Raw genomic sequence first — 22,163 nt, forward strand, 5'->3', positions numbered from 1 at the left:
TTATTTGTTTACTCGGCATTGTTGTGTTTCTATACCAACACAACAATGCAGAGTATAAACAAATATCTGTTGACATTGTTGATTGATGACGACGAAATCACAAATTTTTATAGTAAAAATAAAAAAAAGATATTTCAGCTACCACAGACCCATCTTAAGCGTAACTAATTCAGGTTAAATAAGCAAAGTCTTAATCAAACTTATCTCAATTGTACAGCATGTATGAAGGGAATATTTAGAATAAAGCCAATATATAAACTTCCTTTCCGTAAAGACGTATTTACGTCAAATTCTCCGGAACCGTGGTTCCACTATCACTTTCATTTTTTTTTTGGTGGGGGGGTGTCTACTCGGTCGTGACTCTGCGTATGCACTTTCGGTGCTCACAACGAAGCTGAAAGCCAGGGCTGGGTCTCCGACGTGCTGGGAGTGGTGACGAACTCCTGTAATCCAACTACTTAGAGGCTAAGTGTTGAGAAATGACTTGAGGTTGGGAGTTCTGGTGTTCTGTGTCCCACAGCTAAGCTCGGTATCAATATGGACACCCTGGGGGGAGCCCGGGGCGGCCAGGTTGTTTAAGGAGGGGTGGATCGGGCCAGAGAGGAAACTCACCCGTATGATGCTGTAATGGGATCGCGCATGAAGACTGGGAGCTGCTTTAGAGCAGACCGGAAGTCACTTGTGATCGGAGCTACCGGCACCTGTACTACGACAACCCCGGCCCAGGGAGCATTTTTTGGAGGGGGGGGAGGATGAGCCATGTCTCATGGCTCGAGTAGCCTATCTGCTCTCTCGAAGATCTTTGGAGTCGGCGGCTTCGAGACCCAGATGAGACAGCAGGGCAGACAGTCTGTGTGTGTGTGTGTGTCCGCCGGGCAGAGAACGACTCAGCTTGGAGACAGATAGGTCTGATATTTTTTGGGTTGTTACCCCCTACCGGAGCCTGAGCCTTGGGAGTTTGTTCTCCTTTTGAATTTATATATATTTTTATTAAATATCCCTTGTTGTTTAATCGGGGGTTCATTTATTAAGTTTTTTGGCTTAACCGCTATTACCATCCCACAACCGTACCACCTCCCGGCCTGGGATAATTTGGTCCAGTCACGAGAGCCAGTAGGGCTGAATTGCCACTTCACAGATTTTGCAATTATGGAGAAGAATGTTCATTCCAAATTAAAACAAATATATTCTGCAGAGAACTTGTGAGACCTACTGATGTTTTAATACTCCAATTTATATGATGAACTATCATTATTTATAAATTAACAATCATTCCATTTATTTAACTATTTCCATGCATAATTTATCAAATTTAACTTTAAATTCACATAATCTGTATGTATGCTTTTTAACCTATGAAAAAGCATTTTTTAAATATATATCATAATAGAAAATTTCAAAGCCTAACTCCACTAATCAAACATAAAAATGAAAACTAAAAACTAAAAGGTATATTTCCTGTTCCACATTCTAATAAATATGAAATCTGAATATTCTTCAAACATGGCCACTCTCCAGCAATAAAACTTGGTTTCTGGAGACCACAGCCCAAAATTGGAAGAAATCTGTACAATATTTATGACAATGGAAATAAAACAATTATATCAATTATTTATTTTAATCCGTCTGATCACAATATAATTTTATTTAAAATTTATTATAATTAAGATAATAAAATATCATTCATATTCCTTATCGATTGATCGATTTACATTTCGGAACAAACAAACAAACAAAACAATTACTTCTTTAAAACAGGGAAGGAAAACCCTGACAGAAAACCAAGGGTTGAAGGGGCTGCATAGGAAAAGAGAAACCAATCCTTCTAAGGGAAAGAACCCGGAATAAAAACTTCTGGAGGACTATGGGGGTTGGACATCGGGCTAAGAACCCAATTCTGGAAGAAGCTGACACACTGAAAGGGCCGTAGTGGTAAAGAAGAAGAAGAAGGACATGTAATGAATATCGAAACTTTCATTAGGTTTGTACGTCTTCCTCCTCTGTGTGTGTGTGTGCGTGTGCGCGCGCGCTTGGGTGTGTGTGTGGCGTGTGGGGCGTCTGGGGCGTGGTGTGGGGGTGGTGTCTTGTCGTGTGGTGTGGTGTGGTGTGGTGTGGTGTGGTGTGGTGTGCAGTCGTGTAGTGTCGTGTCGTGTGGTGTGCTGACGTGTCGCGTGGTGTGTCGTCTCGTGTGGCGTCGTCTCGTGTGGCGTCGTCTCGTGTGGCGTCCTCTCGTGTGGCGTCCTCTCGTGTGGCGTCGTGTCGTGTGGCGTCGTGTCGTGTGGCGTCGTCTCGTGTGGCGTCGTCTCGTGTCGTGTGGTGTCGGCCCACACCACAGTACACCACACGACACGACAGCACACGACGACACGACACGACGCGACACGACTGCAGAACACACCACACAACACACCAAACCACACGATACAACACGACAGGACACCAGGCCCCACACGCCCCACGCCCCACGCCACATACACACACCCAAACGCTCGCGCGCGCACGCAGACACACACAAAGGAAGAATATATACAAACAAAATGAAAGTTTCGAATTTCTTCATTACATGTGCGCTTCTGCTCCAACCTCTTCTTCTCTAGCACTACGGCCCTTTCAGTGTGTGAGCTTCTTCCAGAATTGGGTTGGTAGTCCGATGTGCACCCCCCCCCCACCGTCCTCCATAAGTTTTTATTCCGGGTTCTTTCCCTTAGAAGGACTGGTTTCTCTATCCCAATGCAGCCCCTTCTACCCTTGGTTTTCTGTCAGGGTTTTCCTTCCCTTAGCCTTTGGGGATTCCTCCCCTACCCACAAGGCAGTGGGGGCACTGAGCTCATGTGGTATTTGATGGGTGTAGCCTGCCACCAGCTACACTCCCACGCTCTCCGGTCTTGCCGCCTCGGTCCGGGACTGCCCCTTATTCGCAGCTAACCCTCATATCACTATCCGCCACCTGTCGCCCGCCCAGTACCTGAGGCTCGCCCTGGATTACGACTGAAATAAACAAACACGACGTTACGGATACGGATCCTACACATCTCCGTTACACTTTTTCGCCGAATGACCCTTCCGTGTAGACGTATTTACGTCAAAATCATTGCTTTATATTATGGAACTCTTAAGGTTCATTGTCGTGTTCAGATCATCCACCTAAATAAAGTCAATTGAATCTGTTAAATTTTGTGCGATACATGTCTCAACCATCTCATACTCCTTGAATTAATCACTCTAAAATGTTAAATTGAATCATAAGTATGAAGTTCCCCATTGAGTAAGAAACTAAACTAACCCCCCCCAAAGGGGTGGTTAGTTTTGTGTCTTATCCAAGTGTTTTAACCCTTGAATGCGCAGTATGACTTGAATGAGTATTATTATCAGTATCAGATTACCTTGTTGGTGTCAGTACGTCTTCTCTCACTTTTCTCCATTTCTTAAATAGTTTTCTGTCGCTGTTCGGAGACGATGTGCTGCTTGTAGAGCAGTGATCATGCGACTGGCTTCGTATTTGTTTATTTATTACGTTATTTGTTTACTCGGCATTGTTGTGTTTCTATACCAACACAACAATGCAGAGTATAAACAAATATCTGTTGACATTGTTTGAAGACGTCACCTTCTGTCACCGGTATCTAAAAGACAGACACAATTGAAAATATATAAATCACTTTATATTACTGTTAATTTAATTAAGCAATGAAGCTATAACACACCCATCACAGTTTCTAGAGTTCACCTCAGTGAACAATACAAAACACATACCAATGTGTTCAAGGTCTAAAATTTGGGTTTGCATTTTTCTGTGTTCATTGTACACGATTTTCAGATTCCGTAATACTACAGATTCAGAAATATAAGATATGAAATGTTGACAGATGAACCACGGTTCCGGAGAATCTGACGTAAATACGTCTCTATAATGTAATGTAATGTAATAATTCTTATATAAGATAAGTACCTGTGATATTCTAAAACGTTTTTACCAGCACAAAATTATCTATTCTACGACGCACTTATTCTACAGCCGATTCACAGCTCAGCGCTTTCCGCAATAACGAAAGCGGATTGTTGACGGCAGTAATGTAACACAACAATGCCGAGTAAACAGATCACGTAGCAATTAGTTTCTTAGATAACATAACTTCATTGTTATATTACCTGGGAAACGTCAAACTTCATTGATATGTTACCTGGGAAACGTCAAACTTCATTGATATGTTACCTGGGAAACGTCAAACTTCATTGATATGTTACCTGGGAAACGTCATCTGTTTATCAACAAATAAACAATGGTTACCTACATAGTTACCTTACATTACATTACATTACATTCATCTACCACAGACCCATCTTAAGCGTAACTAATTCAATTTAAATAAGCAATGTCTTAATCAAACTTTACTCGATTGTAAAGCAGGTGTGACGTATTTACGTCAAATTATCCGGAACCATGGTTCCACTGACAACTTTTTACATGCAAAACAAATTAATTAGAATAATGGCCGGTGTCAAAAGCAGGGTATCTTGTAGAAAATTATTTCGTAAATTTAATATACTTCCACTTGCAAGTGAATTTATACTCTGCTGTCTATCATGTGTGGTGGAAAACTTAGATAAATTTAAAAGAAATACAGATGTACATAATTTAAATACAAGATGGAAACATGATCTCTATGTGCCAAATCCTAACCTTACTAAATATCAAAAAGGAGTCTACCATACAGGTATCAAGTTATTTAATAATCTTCCACCAACAATTTAAAAGTCTACAATTATGCTATAAAGGTATTCAAGCCTGCATTGAAATATTACCTCTTCACTCACTCTTACTATTCCGTAGATGCTTTCATCTCTGCTGAAATTTTTTAAGCTTTATGTATATCTGTAATCTATACGTAAAGCAAGTTTTGCATTTCTTTTTAAAATTTAAAATTCTGAGGTTTTTGTATATTAATTTGTTAAAATCTTGAGTAAAAAACTAAACTAACCCCCCCCCAAAGGGATGGTTAATTTTGTGTCTTACTCAAGTCTTTTAACCCCTTCCTTTCATTGTATTTATCGCCTAAATATAATTTAAACAAAGAGGCGTCAGTTTTCGTAAGCAGAATGACTTGAATGAGTATTCTTATCAGTATCAGATTACCTTGTTGGTGTTAGTACGTCTTCTCTCACTTTTCTTCATTTCTTAAATAGTTTTCTGTCGCTGTTCGGAGACGATGTGCTGCTTGTAGAGCAGTGATCATGCGACTGGCTTGGTATTTGTTTATTTATTACGTTATTTGTTTACTCGGCATTGTTGTGTTTCTATACCAACACAACAATGCAGAGTATAAACAAATATCTGTTGCCATTGTTTGAAGACGTCACCTTCTGTCACCGGGATCTAAAAGACACACAATTGAAAATATATAAATCACTTTTATATTACTGTTAATTAAATTAAGCAATGAAGCTATAACACACCCATCACAGTTTCTAGAGTTCACCTCAGTGAACAATACAAAACACATACGGATGTGTTCAAGGTCGTATTTTTCTGTGTTCATTGTACACGATTTTCAGATTCTGTAATACTACATATTCAGATATATAAGTTATGAAATGTTGACAGAGAAACTACGGTTCCGGAGAATCTGACGTAAATACGTCTCTATAATGTAATGTAATGTAATAATTCTTACATAAGATAAGTACCTGTGATATTCTAAAACGTTTTTACCAGCACAAAATTATCTATTCTACGACGCACTTATTCTACAGCCGATTCACAGCTCAGTTCTTTCCGCAATAACGAAAGCGGATTGTTGACGGCAGTAATGTAACGCAACAATGCCGAGTAAACAGATCACGTAGCAATTAGTTTCTTAGATAACATAACCATTGTTATGTTACCTGGGAAACGTCAAACTTCATTGATATGTTACCTGGGAAACGTCAAACTTCATTGATATGTTACCTGGAAAACGTCAAACTTCATTGATATGTTACCTGGGAAACGTCATCTGTTTATCAACAAATAAACAACAATGGTTACCTACATAGTTACCTTACATTACATTACATTACATTCATCTACCACAGACCCATCTTAAGCGTAACTAATTCAAGTTAAATAAGCAATGTCTTAATCAAACTTTACTCGATTTTAAAGCAAGTGTGACGTATTTACGTCAAATTATCCGGAACCATGGTTCCACTGACAACTTTTTACATGGAAAACAAATTAATTAGAATAATGGCCGGTGTCAAAAGCAGGGTATCTTGTAGAAAATTATTTCGTAAATTTAATATACTTCCACTTGCAAGTGAATTTATACTCTGCTGTCTATCATGTGTGGTGGAAAACTTAGATAAATTTAAAAGAAATACAGATGTACATAATTTAAATACAAGATGGAAACGTGATCTCTATGTGCCAAATCCTAACCTTACTAAATATCAAAAAGGAGTCTACTATACAGGTATCAAGTTGTTTAATAATCTTCCAACAGTTAAAAGTCTAAGTTATTATATAAAGGTATAAGCCTGCATTGAAATATTACCTCTTCACTTACTCTTACTATTCCGTAGATGCTTTCATCTCTGCTGAACATTTTTAAGCTTTATGTATAGCTATAATCTATACGTAAAGCAAGTTTTGCATTTCTTTTTAAAATTTAGAATTCTGAGGTTTTTGTATATTAATTTGTTAAAATTTTGAGTAAGAAACTAAACTAACCCCCCCCCCTTCGGAGGGTTTTTTTTTTGTGTCTTACTCAAGTCTTTTAACCCCTTCCTTTCATTGTATTTATCGCCTAAATATAATTTAAACACAGAGGCGTCAGTTTTCGTAAGCAGTTTGACTTGAATGAGTATTATTATCAGTATCAGATTACCTTCTCTCACTTTTCTCCATTTCTTAAATAGTTTTCTGTCGCTGTTCGGAGACGATGTGCTGCTTGTAGAGCAGTGATAATGCGACTGGCTTGGTATTTTTTGATTTCTTTGTTGTGAAGCGTTATTTGTTTACTCGGCATTGTTGTGTTTCTATACCAACACAACAATGCAGAGTATAAACAAATATCTGTTGACATTGTTTGAAGACGTCATTTCCTGAAGACAACGAAAATCACAAATTTTTATAGTAGAAGACTAGAGCAGGGCGCTCCTTCCGGAGCGCGTTCTCTAATCTGATATTCTACGTCTTTACGTCGCTGTTCTTGTTCAGTCAACTTTCTACGTCCATCCCCACCCTTGCAAATCTTCGTCTTAAAATCGATCATAATAGTTTTCGTAATCGTAATATATCGAATGAGGATCAGTTTACCTTGTGAAGTTGTTGGAGTTGGTACTTCAAATACTTGATGACGTCTTCTTTCGCTTTTCTGATGTTTTAAGCCAACTGTCAGTCGATAATCAAGATTGCGGTCTGCTGCTTCTGGAGCAGTGATAATGCGACTGGCTTGATATTTTTTGATTTCTTTGTTGTGAAGCGTTATTTGTTTACTCGGCATTGTTGTGTTTCTATACCAACACAACAATGCAGAGTATAAACAAATATCTGTTGACATTGTTGATTGATGACGACGAAATCACAAATTTTTATAGTAAAAATAAAAAAAGATATTTCAGCTACCACAGACCCATCTTAAGCGTAACTAATTCAGGTTAAATAAGCAAAGGCTTAATCAAACTTTTCTCAATACAGTACTTTTATTTTCCGTCGTTACACAAGCTTATTGTTATAATCATATAAAATTTCACATAAAATTGTTACATTTTAAAATTGACGACATGTTTCGATATACAATTCTATCATCGTCAGGTCTATCAAAATTAAAATTAAAATCTGGTGTATCTGTTGCTCTGCTTATATTGCTTTTGTTTTATCCGTTTTTATTACATCTCCAGGCTTCTTTCATTTAATTTTGGAGACGCGCCTGGGTGCCTATATCTGCAAAATCAATTTTAATTTTCATATCGTGATTCTGGCTCCCGACATAGGAAATGGAATAATATTACACTAATTTTATATTATTTTAAGGAATTACTCAAATATATCGTAATACAAGCAAAAGAGGTGCGTGTCCGTTGTTATTGAATGGCAGACAGCAACTGAGTTGTAGGTATCGTGTGTGGCTATATATATTGGGTGAAAGTTGTTTAGGGGGTTGGGTCAATGGACTGTAGAATGTTAAATATCGGATTGTTGGTGTAAATGTTGCTGTCGTTTAGTGTAAGGTTTTGTTTATGTGTTCTTTGTATATGATATTTCTCTATGGTGTCTCTATGTCGTTTGTTTTGTATTATTTTTATAATGTCCATTGTATGTTCTATTTTGTTGTATGAATGTCCTGTGTTTAATATATGCTTTGCATATGCTGAATGGTCTTTATTATGTTTTATTGCTGTAATATGCTCTTTATATCTTTGATTAAAGGTGCGTCCAGTTTGGCCTATATAGGTTAACGGGCAATCATTGCATTTTAACCTATATATGCCTGGTTTTTCGTATTGATTTGTTGTGTCTATTTGTGGTTTTTGTTTCAAGATGTTTTTTATAGTGTTTTTTGTTCTAAATGCTATTTTTATGTTATTTGTTTTAAATGTTTTTGTTATATATTTGGTTTCTTTTCCTATATATGTGAATGTGGCCCATTTGTTTTGATTTTAATTTTAATTTTGATAGACCTGACGATGATAGAATTGTATATCGAAACATGTCGTCAATTTTAAAATGTAACAATTTTATGTGAAATTTTATATGATTTTAACAATAAGCTTGTGTAACGACGGAAAATAAAAGTACTGTATTGAGGAACACAAGCATGATGCAATTAAGATATAAACTTATCTCAATTGTACAGCATGTATGAAGGGAATATTTAGAATAAAGCCAATATATAAACTTCCTTTCCGTAAAGACGTATTTACGTCAAATTCTCCGGAACCGTGGTTCCACTATCACTTTCATTTTTTCTTTTTTTGGTGGGGGGGGTCTACTCGGTCGTGACTCTGCGTATGCACTTTCGGTGCCCACAACGAAGCTGAAAGCCAGGGCTGGGGCTCCGACGTGCTGGGAGTGGTGACGAACTCCTGTAATCCAACTACTTAGAGGCTAAGTGTTGAGAAATGACTTGAGGTTGGGAGTTCTGGTGTTCTGTGTCCCACAGCTAAGCTCGGTATTAATATGGACACCCTGGGGGGAGCCCGGGGTGGCCAGGTTGTTTAAGGAGGGGTGGATCGGGCCAGAGAGGAAACTCACCCGTATGATGCTGTAATGGGATCGCGCATGAAGACTGGGAGCTGCTTTAGAGCAGACCGGAAGTCACCTGTGATCGGAGCTACCGGCACCTGCACTACGACAACCCCGGCCCAGGGAGCATTTTTTGGAGGGGGGGGAGGATGAGCCATGTCTCATGGCTCGAGTAGCCTATCTGCTCTCTCGAAGTTCTTTGGAGTCGGCGGCTTCGAGACCCAGATGAGACAGCAGGGCAGACAGTCTGTGTGTGTGTGTGTCCGCCGGGCAGAGAACGACTCAGCTTGGAGACAGATAGGTCTGATATTTTTTGGGTTGTAACCCCCTACCGGAGCCTGAGCCTTGGGAGTTTGTTCTCCTTTTGAATTTATATATATTTTTATTAAATATCCCTTGTTGTTTAATCGGGGGTTCATTTATTAAGTTTTTTGGCTTAACCGCTATTACCATCCCACAACCGTACCACCTCCCGGCCTGGGATAATTTGGTCCAGTCACGAGAGCCAGTAGGGCTGAATTGCCACCTCAAAGATTTTGCAATTATGGAGAAGAATGTTCATTCCAAATTAAAACAAATATATTCTGCAGAGAACTTGTGAGACCTACTGATGTTTTAATACTCCAATTTATATGATGAACTATCATTATTTATAAATTAACAATCATTCCATTTATTTAACTATTTCCATGCATAATTTATCAAATTTAACTTTAAATTCACATAATCTGTATGTATGCTTTTTAACCTATGAAAAAGCATTTTTTAAATATATATCATAATAGAAAATTTCAAAGCCTAACTCCACTAATCAAACATAAAAATGAAAACTAAAAACTAAAAGGTAGATTTCCTGTTCCACATTCTAATAAATATGAAATCTGAATATTCTTCAAACATGGCCACTCTCCAGCAATAAAACTTGGTTTCTGGAGACCACAGCCCAAAATTGGAAGAAATCTGTACAATATTTATGACAATGGAAATAAAACAATTATATCAATTATTTATTTTAATCCGTCTGATCACAATATAATTTTATTTAAAATTTATTATAATTAAGATAATAAAATATCATTCATATTCCTTATCGATTGATCGATTTACATTTCGGAACAAACAAACAAACAAAACAATTACTTCTTTAAAACAGGGAAGGAAAACCGTGACAGAAAACCAAGGGTTGAAGGGGCTGCATAGGAAAAGAGAAACCAATCCTTCTAAGGGAAAGAACCCGGAATAAAACTTCTGGAGGACTATGGGGGTTGGACATCGGGCTAAGAACCCAATTCTGGAAGAAGCTGACACACTGAAAGGGCCGTAGTGGTAAAGAAGAAGAAGAAGGACATGTAATGAATATCGAAACTTTCATTAGGTTTGTACGTCTTCCTCCTCTGTGTGTGTGTGTGCGTGTGCGCGCGCGCTTGGGTGTGTGTGTGGCGTGTGGGGCGTCTGGGGCGTGGTGTGGGGGTGGTGTCTTGTCGTGTGGTGTGGTGTGGTGTGGTGTGGTGTGGTGTGGTGTGCAGTCGTGTAGTGTCGTGTCGTGTGGTGTGCTGACGTGTCGCGTGGTGTGTCGTCTCGTGTGGCGTCGTCTCGTATGGCGTCGTCTCGTGTGGCGTCGTCCCGTGTGGCGTCGTCTCGTGTGGCGTCCTCTCGTGTGGCGTCGTGTCGTGTGGCGTCGTGTCGTGTGGCGTCGTCTCGTGTGGCGTCGTCTCGTGTCGTGTGGTGTCGGCCCACACCACAGTACACCACACGACACGACAGCACACGACGACACGACACGACGCGACACGACTGCAGAACACACCACACAACACACCAAACCACACGATACAACACGACAGGACACCAGGCCCCACACGCCCCACGCCCCACGCCACATACACACACCCAAACGCTCGCGCGCGCACGCAGACACACACAAAGGAAGAATACATACAAACAAAATGAAAGTTTCGAATTTCTTCATTACATGTGCGCTTCTGCTCCAACCTCTTCTTCTCTAGCACTACGGCCCTTTCAGTGTGTGAGCTTCTTCCAGAATTGGGTTGGTAGTCCGATGTGCACCCCCCCCACCGTCCTCCATAAGTTTTTATTCCGGGTTCTTTCCCTTAGAAGGACTGGTTTCTCTATCCCTATGCAGCGCCTTCTACCCTTGGTTTTCTGTCAGGGTTTTCCTTCCCTTAGCCTTTGGGGATTCCTCCCCTACCCACAAGGCAGTGGGGGCACTGAGCTCATGTGGTATTTGATGGGTGTAGCCTGCCACCAGCTACACTCCCACGCTCTCCGGTCTTGCCGCCTCGGTCCGGGACTGCCCCTTATTCGCAGCTAACCCTCATATCACTATCCGCCACCTGTCGCCCGCCCAGTACCTGTGGCTCACCCTGGATTACGACTGAAATAAACAAACACGACGTTACGGATACGGATCCTACACATCTCCGTTACACTTTTTCGCCGAATGACCCTTCCGTGTAGACGTATTTACGTCAAAATCATTGCTTTATATTATGGAACTCTTAAGGTACATTGTCGTGTTCAGATCATCCACCTAAATAAAGTCAATTGAATCTGTTAAATTTTGTGCGGTACATGTCTCAACCATCTCATACTCCTTGAATTAATCACTCTAAAATGTTAAATTGAATCATAAGTATGAAGTTCCCACATTGAGTAAGAAACTAAACTAACCCCCCCCCCCAAAGGGGTGGTTAGTTTTGTGTCTTATCCAAGTGTTTTAACCCTTGAATGCGCAGTATGACTTGAATGAGTATTATTATCAGTATCAGATTACCTTGCTGGTGTCAGTACGTCTTCTCTCACTTTTCTCCATTTCTTAAATAGCTTTCTGTCGCTGTTCGGAGACGATGTGCTGCTTGTAGAGCAGTGATCATGCGACTGGCTTCGTATTTGTTTATTTATTACGTTATTTGTTTACTCGGCATTGTTGTGTTTCTATACCAACACAACAATGCAGAGTATAAACAAATATCTCTTGACATTGTTTGAAGACGTCACCTTCTGTCACCGGTATCTAAAAGACAGACACAATTGAAAATATATAAATCACTTTATATTACTGTTAATTAAATTAAGCAATGAAGCTATAACACACCCATCACAGTTTCTAGAGTTCACCTCAGTGAACAATACAAAACACATACGAATGTGTTCAAGGTCTAAAATTTGGGTTTGCATTTTTCTGTGTTCATTGTACACGATTTTCAGATTCCGTAATACTACAGATTCAGAAATATAAGATATGAAATGTTGACAGATGAACCACGGTTCCGGAGAATCTGACGTAAATACGTCTCTATAATGTAATGTAATGTAATAATTCTTATATAAGATAAGTACCTGTGATATTCTAAAACGTTTTTACCAGCACAAAATTATCTATTCTACGACGCACTTATTCTACAGCCGATTCACAGCTCAGAGCTTTCCGCAATAACGAAAGCGGATTGTTGACGGCAGTAATGTAACACAACAATGCCGAGTAAAGAGATTACGTAACAATTAGTTTCTTAGATAACATAACTTCATTGTTATATTACCTGGGAAACGTCAAACTTCATTGATATGTTACCTGGGAAACGTCAAACTTCATTGATATGTTACCTGGGAAACGTCATCTGTTTATCAACAAATAAACAATGGTTACCTACATAGTTACCTTACATTACATTACATTACATTCATCTACCACAGACCCATCTTAAGCGTAACTAATTCAATTTAAATAAGCAATGTCTTAATCAAACTTTACTCGATTGTAAAGCAGGTGTGACGTATTTACGTCAAATTATCCGGAACCATGGTTCCACTGACAACTTTTTACATGCAAAACAAATTAATTAGAATAATGGCCGGTGTCAAAAGCAGGGTATCTTGTAGAAAATTATTTCGTAAATTTAATATACTTCCACTTGCAAGTGAATTTATACTCTGCTGTCTATCATGTGTGGTGGAAAACTTAGATAAATTTAAAAGAAATACAGGTGTACATAATTTAAATACAAGATGGAAACATGATCTCTATGTGCCAAATCCTAACCTTACTAAATATCAAAAAGGAGTCTACGATACAGGTATCAAGTTATTTAATAATCTTCCACCAACAGTTAAAAGTCTTAGTTATTATATAAAGGTATTGAAGCCTGCATTGAAATATTACCTCTTCACTCACTCTTACTATTCCGTAGATGCTTTCATCTCTGCTGAAATTTTTTAAGCTTTATGTATATCTGTAATCTATACGTAAAGCAAGTTTTGCATTTCTTTTTAGAATTTAAAATTCTGAGGTTTTTGTATATTAATTTGTTAAAATCTTGAGTAAGAAACTAAACTAACCCTCCCTCCCCCAAAGGGGTGGTTAGTTTTGTGTCTTACTCAAGTCTTTTAACCCCCTTCCTTTCATTGTATTTATCGCCTAAATATAATTTAAACACAGAAGCGTCAGTTTTCGTAAGCAGTTTGACTTGAATGAGTATTATTATCAGTATCAGATTACCTTCTCTCACTTTTCTCCATTTCTTAAATAGTTTTCTGTCGCTGTTCGGAGACGATGTGCTGCTTGTAGAGCAGTGATAATGCGACTGGCTTGGTATTTTTTGATTTCTTTGTTGTGAAGCGTTATTTGTTTACTCGGCATTGTTGTGTTTCTATACCAACACAACAATGCAGAGTATAAACAAATATCTGTTGACATTGTTTGAAGACGTCAACTTCTGTCACCGGGATCTAAAAGACACACAATTGAAAATATATAAATCACTTTTATATTACTGTTAATTAAATTAAGCAATGAAGCTATAACACACCCAACAGTTATTTACCATCACAGCTTCTAGAGTTCACCTCAGTGAACAATACAAAACACATACGGATGTGTTTAAGGTCGTATTTTTCTGTGTTCATTGTACACGATTTTCAGATTCTGTAATACTACAGATTCAGAAATATAAGATATGAAATGTTGACAGATGAACCACGGTTCCGGAGAATCTGACGTAAATACGTCTCTATAATGTAATGTAATGTAATAATTCTTACATAAGATAAGTACCTGTGATATTCTAAAACGTTTTTACCAGCACAAAATTATATATTCTACGACGCACTTATTCTACAACCGATTCACAGCTCAGTTCTTTCCGCAATAACGAAAGCGGATTGTTGACGGCGGTAATGTAACACAACAATGACGAGTAAACAGATCACGTAGCAATTAGTTTCTTAGGTAACATAACCATTGTTATGTTACCTGGGAAACGTCAAACTTCATTGATATGTTACCTGGGAAACGTCAAACTTCATTGATATGTTACCTGGAAAACGTCAAACTTCATTGATATGTTACCTGGGAAACGTCATCTGTTTATCAAAAAATAAACAACAATGGTTACCTACATAGTTACCTTACATTACATTCAGCTACCACAGACCCATCTTAAGCGTAACTAATTCAAGTTAAATAAGCAATGTCTTAATCAAACTTTACTCGATTGTAAAGCAGGTGTGACGTATTTACGTCTAATTATCCGGAACCATGGTTCCACTGACAACTTTTTACATGCAAAACAAATTAATTAGAATAATGGCCGGTGTCAAAAGCAGGGTATCTTGTAGAAAATTATTTCGTAAATTTAATATACTTTCACTTGCAAGTGAATTTATACTCTGCTGTCTATCATGTGTGGTGGAAAACTTTGATAAATTTAAAAGAAATACAGATGTACATAATTTAAATACAAGATGGAAACATGATCTCTATGTGCCAAATCCTAACCTTACTAAATATGAAAAAGGAGTCTACTATACAGGTATCAAGTTGTTTAATAATCTTCCAACAGTTAAAAGTCTAAGTTATTATATAAAGGTATAAGCCTGCATTGAAATATTACCTCTTTACTCACTCTTACTATTCCGTAGATGCTTTCATCTCTGCTGAAATTTTTTAAGCTTTATGTATATCTATAATCTATATGTAAAGAAAGTTTTGCATTTCTTTTTAAAATTTAAAATTCTGAGGTTTTTGTATATTAATTTGTTAAAATCTTGAGTAAAAAACTAAACTAACCCCCCCCCCAAAGGGGTGGTTAGTTTTGTGTCTTACTCAAGTCTTTTAACCCCCTTCCTTTCATTGTATTTATCGCCTAAATATAATTTAAACACAGAGGCGTCAGTTTTCGTAAGCAGTTTGACTTGAATGAGTATTCTTATCAGTATCAGATTACCTTCTCTCACTTTTCTCCACTTCTTAAATAGTTTTCTGTCGCTGTTCGGGGACGATGTGCTGCTTGTAGAGCAGTGATAATGCGACTGGCTTGGTATTTTTTGATTTCTTTGTTGTGAAGCGTTATTTGTTTACTCGGCATTGTTGTGTTTCTATACCAACACAACAATGCAGAGTATAAACAAATATCTGTTGACATTGTTGATTGATGACGTAATTTATTGACGACGACGAAATTTAAAATTTTTATAGTAAAAATAAAAAAAAGTTATTTCAGCTACCACAGACCCATCTTAAGCGTAACTAATTCAGGTTAAATAAGCAAAGTCTTAATCAAACTTATCTGAATTGTAAAGCATGTATGAAGGAAATATTTAGCAGAAAGCCAGTATATAAACTTCCTTTCCGTAAAGACGTATTTACGTCAAATTCTCCGGAACCGTGGTTCCACTGTCACTTTCATTTTTTTATTTTTTTATTTTTGGGGGGGGAGGGGGTGTCTACTCGGTCGTGACTCTGCGTATGCACTTTCGGTGCCCACAACGAAGTTGAAAGCCAGGGCTGGGGCTCCGACGTGCTGGGAGTGGTGACGAACTCCTGTAATCCAACTACTTAGAGGCTAAGTGTTGAGAAATGACTTGAGGTTGGGAGTTCTGGTGTTCTGTGTCCCACAGCTAAGCTCGGTATCAATATGGACACCCTGGGGGAGCCCGGGGTGGCCAGGTTGTTTAAGGAGCGGTGGATCGGGCCAGAGAGGAAACTCACCCGTATGATGCTGTAATGGGATCGCGCATGAAGACTGGGAGCTGCTTTAGAGCAGACCGGAAGTCACCTGTGATCGGAGCTACCGGCACCTGTACTACGACAACCCCGGCCCTGGGATCTTTTTTTTTGGGGGGGGGGGAGGATGAGCCATGTCTCATGGCTCGAGTAGCCTATCTGCTCTCTCGAAGTTCTTTGGAGTCGGCGGCTTCGAGACCCAGATGAGACAGCAGGGCAGACAGTCTGTGTGTGTGTGTGTGTCCGCCGGGCAGAGAACGACTCAGCTTGGAGACAGATAGGTCTGATATTTTTTGGGTTGTTACCCCCTACCGGAGCCTGAGCCTTGGGAGTTTGTTCTCCTTTTGAATTTATATATATTTTTATTAAATATCCCTTGTTGTTTAATCGGGGGTTCATTTATTAAGTTTTTTGGCTTAACCGCTATTACCATCCCACAACCGTACCACCTCCCGGCCTGGGATAATTTGGTCCAGTCACGAGAGCCAGTAGGGCTGAATTGCCACTTCACAGATTTTGCAATTATGGAGAAGAATGTTCATTCCAAATTAAAACAAATATATTCTGCAGAGAACTTGTGAGACCTACTGATGTTTTAATACTCCAATTTATATGATGAACTATCATTATTTATAAATTAACAATCATTCCATTTATTTAACTATTTCCATGCATAATTTATCAAATTTAACTTTAAATTCACATAATCTGTATGTATGCTTTTTAACCTATGAAAAAGCATTTTTTAAATATATATCATAATAGAAAATTTCAAAGCCTAACTCCACTAATCAAACATAAAAATGAAAACTAAAAACTAAAAGGTATATTTCCTGTTCCACATTCTAATAAATATGAAATCTGAATATTCTTCAAACATGGCCACTCTCCAGCAATAAAACTTGGTTTCTGGAGACCACAGCCCAAAATTGGAAGAAATCTGTACAATATTTATGACAATGGAAATAAAACAATTATATCAATTATTTATCTTAATCCGTCTGATCACAATATAATTTTATTTAAAATTTATTATAATTAAGATAATAAAATATCATTCATTTCCTTATCGATTGATCGATTTACATTTCGGAACAAACAAACAAACAAAACAATTACTTCTTTAAAACAGGGAAGGAAAACCCTGACAGAAAACCAAGGGTTGAAGGGGCTGCATAGGAATAGAGAAACCAATCCTTCTAAGGGAAAGAATCCTGAGTAAAAACTTCTGGAGGACTATGGGGGTTGGACATCGGGCTAAGAACCCAATTCTGGAAGAAGCTGACACACTGAAAGGGCCGTAGTGGTAAAGAAGAAGAAGAAGGACATGTAATGAATATCGAAACTTTCATTTTGTTTGTATGTATTCTTCCTTTGTGTGTGTCTGCGTGCGCGCGCGAGCGTTTGGGTGTGTGTATGTGGCGTGGGGCGTGGGGCGTGTGGGACCTGGTGTCCTGTCGTGTTGTATCGTGTGGTTTGGTGTGTTGTGTGGTGTGTTCTGCAGTCGTGTAGTGTCGTGTCGTGTGGTGTGCTGACGTGTCGCGTGGTGTGTCTTGTCGTGTCGTGTCGTATGCTGTAGTGTCGTGTCGTGTCGTGTCGTGTCGTGTGGCGTCGTGTCGTGTGGCGTCGTGTCGTGTGGCGTCGTGTCGTGTGGCGTCGTGTCGTGTGGCGTCGTGTCGTGTGGCGTCGTGTCGTGTCGTGTCGTGTCGTGTAGTGTCGTGTCGCGTCGTGTCGTGTGGCGTCGTGTCGTGTGGCGTCGTGTCGTGTGGCGTCGTGTCGTGTGGCGTCGTGTCGTGTCGTGTCGTGTGGCGTCGTGTCGTGTGTCGTCGTGTCGTGTGGCGTCGTGTCGTGTGGCGTCGTGTCGTGTCGTGTGGTGTCGGCCCACACCACAGTACACCACACGACACGACACGACGCGACACGACTGCAGAACACACCACACAACACACCAAACCACACGATACAACACGACAGGACACCAGGCCCCACACGTGAACCGAAACTCCGGTCCACCTTATACTCGCTGACTCGGTTGCTCGTGTATTCTACGCCCCGAGGTATTCGTGGGTAAACCAAGGAACATTGAAGGCAGTTGAACATAACAATCAATTAAATTAAATCCCAATCAAATTTGAAGTTAACAAACAAAATGAATTTAATGTGAAAAATTGATAAAAACAAAACAAGAATTACAAAAAAAAAGAAAACTGTGTTACAAAACAAGAATACAATTAATCCTTCGGAAGATAATATTAAGTTACACAAACATACGCCCAAGTGTGTCCATACTTGATGGCAGCCACACCTTTAACATCATTGAAAAACCCTTCTTCATTTTAAACAGAATACTACGTAAGGCCCCCCTTTAAAAATATGAATGTTTGTAGGCGCAGTTGGCTACCTACAAACTCCCCTTTAGCCGCCATATCGGCTTTACACTGATCTCAACACAATTAACACATCACCTCGTACACTCGACCACAAGTAAATTCAAAATACATAACAAGTATTAATATATGGGTCGCAGTGCTTTCACCAACAAACGACAAAAGCTTCCATTAGCTTTGTGTTACAAGAGACCAAATTCCCTTTTTGGTCTGACAACGTTAAGAAGATCAAGTTCCATCTTCTTGATCACCCTCTTTTTCTGAACCTCACACGGATTCGAACTTAACACTCTCCTCACTTGACGTTTCAATCTCCGACTGCCTCCAGCCCGGGATTCCCATCCAGACAAAGAGCGGTCAAGCGGACGCTAGCCTCTCACCAGGCATAGCCTCGTTATCACACGACTTGCTACGCAGTAGCCTCGTGTTAAACTTGGTTTTTCCCCCGACTTATCACACAGTGCTAGCCTCGCGACAGGTGTCCAATTTCACTATTGCAAGACTCCACACTTTCTCGTGAATGACAACAAATCAAAATACCCTTTTTAAACACACAAAAAAAAAACAGACAAGAGAGTAATAGTGACTAAATGAAAAAAAAATAAAATACTCGTCAACCTATACGATGAGACATATGCCTAACACACTGGGCTACGCCCGACCACACACATTCAATACTTACAATTTCCATTTACTCACAAAAAAATAACACAACAAGGAAATAAACTATATACACTAGCTGCAAATTCCGTCGACCATCGTAATAAGCATATCAGACTTAATTTTGAACCAAAATAGAGAACAAAGAATTTTGAAGCCAAACGCACGTCTGCTTATGATGACGGTCGAACCGGAAAGAGAAAGACCCAAGCCAGGTCAATCCTAATCACCCGTCTTCCCGAGCCTGAGACATGGAGAGGGGGGAAAGAAGCTAATTGGTTAGTCGTGACGTAAGGGAAAATCGAGGATTATGCTAGCTGGATCATCGTCTTGCGGTACTTCACCTTCTCGTGGCCAGCCAAACACAGTTCAAATGCCGGCCGCCAGAGGTCATTAAGGCCCTGAACCTTAGAACGGTTCAAATCCGTGACTTCATTTTAACATGAGTATAGTCAACCGGGTGTTTACGGTTTGGGGGGAAATAAGCGTGCAAAGAAATGACCTTAAGAAATTTAAAGACCTGTATCAGGCAAACAATTGTGCCGATCTTGTTACTTCCATATAACCTTGACCTATACGTGTCCTCATTTTTACATGAGTATAGTTAACTAGGTATTCACCGTTTGGCAGAAATAAGCGTGAAAATTATAACCTTGAGAATTTCAAAGACCCATATCTGGGAAACTGGTGGGTCGATTTTTTCGTGACTTCCTTATGACGTTTACCTTTACCTTACCTCATTTTTATATGAGTATGGTTAACCAGCTACTTACCATTTGGCAGCAATAAGCGTGAAAGCGTATTAGCCAACGACCCGCACTGATTTCAGGACAGTGTTAACTGCACGAAATTACAGGTGTACATGTGGTTAAACAAATGGGCTTGGATCATTTCTACAACCCATTAGCCACCTGTCCATTGCAAATCATCAAATGACAATGAAAGTCTGCTCGGTCATCGTGCTTTAGTTACATTCGCTTTGAGTCAGTGGAAAAGCAGAAACCAAAATATTTGTCTATGACCACGAAAGTATTGTAATTATTGTGTAATTAGTATCACGAAATCAATAAAATGGCGCCTAGCACGATTGTACAATGTGGCATGTTGTTTCATTGTAGAGTAACATTAAAAAAAGAGCTACTAAGCTCAGATGTTGTTAAGCATTTCCTGATACCACTCAATATTTGTTATCGGCTCTTGGGAAAGTCAATGTTGACGCTAAACCAGGTTTCAGCATTATAGCACAGTACAAACAGAAGTAAAATAATTTGTCCGAACTTTTTGACGAAAGCATACCATTAAACTGGACATCAACATATGTCTACCAATTTTAAAACACAACGTTTCGGAAGCCCTTCATGCTTCCGTTATCAGGTCAAACAATACAGTCCATCAGTTAAGACCCAGTGGCGTGAGATGGCTCTTTCCAGTGGACCCAACAGACTAGGCTGTATGGTTCCCTTGATGACGGAAGCAGAACCAGCTTCCGAAACGTTGTGTTTTTAATTATAATTAACAGAACTGAGAAAAATGTACCGAAGAATTGTTACATTCTATTTTGTGTCACTTTGTCGACGAGCCATCTTTGAGGAAAGAAAGAAACATTTGACATTTAAGTAAAGTGCGATTTTCCTTTTATAAACATTAACAAAATAAAAACTCGCTCTATTTTGTTTTCCACAAACCAACAATATAATATGCAATCTATAGCCAATTTCAATATTTACTTGCAAACGACACAATGGAATAAGAACACAGGCAGAAACGACATCCGCGTAATGCTTTCGTGTTCTGCAAAGAAATCGAAGAACCAGCTAAGACATGCAGGTTTAGGACAATGGATTGACACTTAGCCCCTCCTGCAAACGAAAATAGAAGCAGACAGTTCGTACTAAAAAAACAAAATAATACAAAATGAAATGTTTGTAACATTAAGGAATGACGGACGTTTATAAAATCGGGAAGAACAAACAGAAGTAAGACACAGGACGCCGGCGATCCAGAGGAAATCAGTTCTAAGCATTTTAGTCGTAGACTGCGACTTCAACTTCTCTGAAGAATCAGAGCGTGAACTCCAGCGATTCCTTACCGTTCCACATCCATATATTAAGGCAGTTAAATACGAAAACACAGAAGAGATTTAAGATGGCTGTCTTCTGGGTTTAACGCCGTGTAGTCTGGTAGAAATTTACCAACGTTTCAGAAGTTTTTCAGAGGGCGATTGCTCTGTTGATGGAGGCAGCAAGGACCACTGAAACGTTGGTAAAATTCGATCAGACTACACGGCGCTACATCCTAGAAGGCATCCATCTTCGGACTCGCCACCATGAGAACCTCAAATCCTACAAAAATATGTTTTTAATCCGGTTATTGTGAGAGTTCGTACGTGTATTAAAACAGACATGGAAATTGGGTTACTTTAGTAAACACTGTCACTTCAAAAATATAAATGGAAATTGCAGGCTATGTAATTTCCACACAGCGACAATAATGAATTCAAATGAACTTCTGATGGAAAAACGCACAGATTAATCAAGTCTATTATCGAACTCGTAGCACTCAAGAATAATTGACATGCGATTTTTCAGAGGAGCTGACTGGTGGTTGAAAATATTATGGGAAAACCTCCGGAAAATAAACGAGCAAACACAACTTTGATACACAAAATACTTAAGCACAAGACGCCAAATGTTGTCGAAATCAAGCGACAGGTACACTTATTAAACATCGTACAGGGAATCAGTTTTGGAAAGCGTGCATGATCATGTCGATTGGAGGACGCGTTATTAAGAGTTAAATCAATAGATTATGAGTTGACAAAGTGATAAAAATTATTAGAATAAAGAAATAAGGATAAATTAGGATAAAT

The 22,163-nt window shown here is 39.1% G+C and overlaps 3 long non-coding RNA genes and 3 pseudogenes across 5 annotated transcripts in view; 4 read left to right on the forward strand and 2 right to left on the reverse strand.

Moving 5' to 3' along the window:
* Positions 1 to 22,163, forward strand: part of LOC147870877 (uncharacterized) — a 321,359-nt gene that overhangs the window by 12,562 nt on the left and 286,634 nt on the right. The gene's annotated exons all lie outside the window — the stretch shown is intronic.
* Positions 423 to 683, forward strand: LOC147870880 (signal recognition particle RNA; annotated as a pseudogene).
* Positions 1,626 to 7,398, reverse strand: LOC147870881 (uncharacterized). Its single transcript, XR_015533068.1, has 5 exons — positions 7,298 to 7,398; positions 6,867 to 7,083; positions 5,135 to 5,374; positions 3,384 to 3,623; positions 1,626 to 2,988 (listed from the first exon to the last, which is right to left on the reverse strand). It is a non-coding gene; the product is annotated as an uncharacterized LOC147870881 (long non-coding RNA).
* Positions 9,046 to 9,306, forward strand: LOC147870882 (signal recognition particle RNA; annotated as a pseudogene).
* LOC147870883 (uncharacterized) lies at positions 10,221 to 15,686 on the reverse strand. 2 transcript variants are annotated; one of them, XR_015533082.1, is made up of 4 exons: positions 15,469 to 15,686; positions 13,743 to 13,972; positions 12,021 to 12,260; positions 10,221 to 11,621 (listed from the first exon to the last, which is right to left on the reverse strand). It is a non-coding gene; the product is annotated as an uncharacterized LOC147870883 (long non-coding RNA). The 2 variants fall into 2 exon arrangements; XR_015533083.1 differs by lacking the exon at positions 15,469 to 15,686 and adding an exon at positions 14,298 to 14,843.
* Positions 16,044 to 16,325, forward strand: LOC147870884 (signal recognition particle RNA; annotated as a pseudogene).

The sequence above is a fragment of the Zootermopsis nevadensis genome, unplaced genomic scaffold (assembly GCF_977971745.1).
Source record: "Zootermopsis nevadensis isolate Lab colony 2312 unplaced genomic scaffold, Znev_1.0 Znev_ptg000085l, whole genome shotgun sequence".
NCBI lineage: Eukaryota > Metazoa > Arthropoda > Insecta > Blattodea > Termopsidae > Zootermopsis > Zootermopsis nevadensis.